Genomic DNA, 3,857 nt, shown 5'->3' on the forward strand with positions numbered 1-3,857 from the left:
CATGCCCTTTGTAGAATAATAGTCGAATAAAGGAACAACAGACGCCAGTCATATATTGAAAATAACATCAAATATTCATCTCAATTTTCTAGTCGTCATTCGACACATCAAAAACCATCTTTTAATTATTGAACTGGTCGAGTAGCTCAAGAAACTAAACACACATGCATGCATGCATGAACTGTGGCTCTCAAAGCCCAAACCATTACCAGACGCTCGCTAATGAAGCTGCAACTTTGCGAAGGAAGTACGTAGGCTAGAGACCGATCGACTGAACCAACATACTACAACACCAAGCTCTGGGCGGCCTCGGCGACGGTCTCCAGCACGGACCACGGGAGGTCGTGGTTGGTGCGGCCTTTGTTGGGCGCGGAGCAGTCGTTGCGTATCTGTCCCTGGTTGCCGGTGAGCACGTTGATCTGGCCCATCTTGACGACGGAGAAGACGAACTGGTCGAAGAAGGCGGCCTGGTCGACGGCGAACCTGGTGACGGCGGGCTTGGTCCTGGCGTCGGTGTGCAGGTCCTGGTCGGAGGTGAAGAGGCCCTGGCGGTTGAGCAGGTCGACGTAGTACTTGTTGTCGAAGACGTTGGGGGTGCGGATGTCGTTGTTGGTGGTGTTGTCGGTGTTGAGCGCCGGGCAGGTGAGCCTGAGCTGCGACGCGAAGAACTTGTTCAGGGTGACGTCGTTCTGCGGGAAGAGGCGCTCCTGGAAGGAGGCGCAGTGCGCGATGCCCAGCGTGAGAGCGCGACGAGGTCGTTGGCGTCGAGGCTGATCCTGGCGAGGACCTACCGCGTGCGCGAGCCGGACAGCTGGCTGCTGGAATCCTAATTCAGAGGGCGCGCCGGCCGAGGTGCAAGTGTTGAGCCACGCGCGCGCGCACGTACCTCGGCTCATTAATTACGGAGCTCCGAATGAAACGCACGCTGTTTGGACTCCTTCTTTCTCTACCGCTTGCGAGCCGGACAGCTGGCCAACCGTGAAACGTACGAGGTTGCCGGCCCAACCGTGAAATCTGTCGCTCGCCCATCAATTGCTAGCCCGTGTACGGCTCGCAATTACAATTCAGTTGATCCAAGCATGGAGCGTACGTCTGCCACGTACGGTCGCACATATAGCTTGCGTGCAAATTGAGTATATTTCTGGGATATGATTTACCTTAGGCCGGTTCAAATTGAGTTTTGATGATTTTTCAGATCAATTTGCGTGGAGACATTCCACATGATAAGTATCTACCCTTATGAGTAGATAAATTATGAGGCATTGCTGCTGACCGTCATGTCACCTGAGGATCTTCATCTCAGCTCTTTTTTTTGTTTAAGGTTATGCTAATCTTAAAGTAAAAGAAAGTTATAGTTTCCCACTGTTTGTTTAGCTTATTTTGGACAGTTGACTACTGTTCTCTGATGTTTCGGTAACTGTCGAGCAGCTCTAGTGTCTAAAATAAATATGTGGTCTTCTTGCTATCCTCTTAGAGCTGATACTCATGTTCCTGATTCTTGCATATACTCAATTTGGTTCTTGCGCTCTTACTTGGATAAGATAATACTTGACCTGGCATTTTAGTTGATTAGCATGTAATTGGCAGTAGTTAGGCCTATCAATAGTTTCTTGTTTACCTCAATGGTAAAGCATGCTTATGCAAGACTCTCTTGTATTCTGCAGGATGGAAGGAAGCAATGGCAAGAGATCATGTGAAGCGTTGATATAAGCTACGTGCTATTCCCTCTTCTTCTCCCTGCCTCTCTTTTTCTCCCCGCCTTCCTCTGCATACCCGTTCCTCTCTTATGGTGTGTTTGTGTAGTACTGTGTCTAGTGCTAGGCTGTCGGTTCTGTGCATTTATCCCTTGTGCTAGAGGTGGTGGCTGATGTCTCATGTCCTTGTCTAATTTAATCTCGCTCATTTATCATTGCTAATTGGGTCTAAACTTGATGTACTCCCTCTGATCCAAAATAAGTGTCGGCGACTTAGTACAAACTTTGTACTAGATTAGTACAAAATTTCCGACATTTATTATGGATCCGAGGGGATTACTATACTTAGTGGCAAGCCAGCTCAGTGGTGGCACATTGTATGTTGTTTGGAAGTTCTGCAATCTGAATGTATCAATTTCATTTTGGTGTTAAATTGTTCGTCTTTCTGGTTTGTGCACCAACATGCTCTAGTACACACCGGTAGTTAGTTTTGGGTGCTAGATGTAGAGACGAAGTTCCTGGAATTATTAGAGGCATTCCTTGTGTAGTTGTATTACATCTTGATTTATTTCGTTTTGAGTCATCAAGTATATTTAACCTAATTCCAATTGTGTGTTGCAAAATGACCTTAGTTATCTTAGTGGATAAGCTTTATTTGATTGTTTCGTCCATAAAGCAAGGCCTGTTACAAATTTATACGTTTGGAAATTGTTTGGGTCCTTGGAATAACGTAATTACCTCTAATGGGTTGTAGTATTTGTTGTAATCAACGTGCATCTTTACCGAATACTGATCTTCTTTATTTGTTTTACCCATATTGCAGTTGATGGACAAGTCATGGACACACAAGTATGCCAGAATTTTTTCTTCATGTGATGCAAAGTATCATACTTGTGGAGTTCACAGTCGAGAGAGCAGCAAAGTCTGGCAAAGATCAATATGTTGCAAAGTTTGGCATATGTTGTGGTCAAACTGAGGTGATTCAGCTGCTAAATGTTTGTATATAAACGTGTCATTTTATTCTGCTTCTAAATATTTGAGCATATGGTGTGGTCTTGGCATGAAATTTGATGGCATATGTAAAATGCATAGAAATGACTGTCTAGCTAGTATCTTTGGCTTAGTTGCTTTTTCCCTGGAATGTGTCCAATCCCTGTGCTAACTAATTTGTCCAACTATGTATACGATAATAACATATCACTATGTTAACTAGTTGGACTTACTATCTATAATAATGTAATAACATGGTCAAACGGGCATGACATCTCCATCTTGTGAGTAGATACCATTGTTTCTTTTTTGCGAAATCTACACTAGAGCTCACCATCACCTTTGCTCTTCTTGTTGGAGGATAACAAGGAGGATGAGAAGCTTTCTAGCCCCTTGGTTAGCTCAAGTGGTGCTATGGTTGCAAGCAACGAGCAACGAAGGTTTCAGGTTCCGAAGCCAGTCGTGTTGTATATGTAACGTCCCGGGATGGGATAGTATGGTATTGCAGAAAACTTGCGCGCTAGCTGCTGAGCATCAGTTTTGCCTTGACCACGTTTATTTGAGGAAGTTCTGGTCGGTTGTTTGTTTGTGTGTCACACATGGGTTTCAGCGGTGGTCTTTGTTGAATTATGTTTGGTGTGTAGGTTTTTATTTATATCCAAAAAGAGGTGAGGTAATGCCAAAATTGCGAGTGCTCTAATCTTCTGGATTGGTTAACTTGGTTGAGTACTGGTTTAAATTGTTAGAGAAAATCTCCATGGTTTTTGATGACCATGAAATATAGATAAGAGAAGAAATTGCTCGGTAGTGTCGTACATGTACTTTTGCATATATTTCCTCCATCCTCATTTAGTCTACATTTAAAAAAGATAAGACAAATTAGTGTAGCATTTATTAGTACTAGTCAGATATGTGAAGAGCCATTTCGTTTTCAGTGTTGTTGTCGACTAAAAGCTACTAGAATGCATATTATTTCAGAACAAATTTTGAAGCTAGCTAGCTTGAAGCGCGTGATCATGTTTGGCAACCAATCGATATTTAGTGTAGGATAGAAGTCGTACGTGGTTGCCTTGGGAGTTGGTTTCGTGATTAATTACAATGTGTAATTAGTACTACGTATTTCCTCCGTCTTCGTGATTAATTACCGGGAGGAAGTCGATGAATCAGCACACC

The 3,857-nt window shown here is 43.7% G+C and overlaps 1 pseudogene; it reads right to left on the minus strand.

Annotated features, from left to right (window-relative positions):
- Positions 1-283: 283 nt before the first annotated feature.
- Positions 284-1,279, minus strand: LOC124662102 (annotated as a pseudogene).
- Between the last annotated feature and the right edge of the window lie 2,578 nt (positions 1,280-3,857).

The sequence above is a fragment of the Lolium rigidum genome, chromosome 6, assembly GCF_022539505.1.
Source record: "Lolium rigidum isolate FL_2022 chromosome 6, APGP_CSIRO_Lrig_0.1, whole genome shotgun sequence".
Classification (NCBI taxonomy): Eukaryota; Viridiplantae; Streptophyta; class Magnoliopsida; order Poales; family Poaceae; genus Lolium; species Lolium rigidum.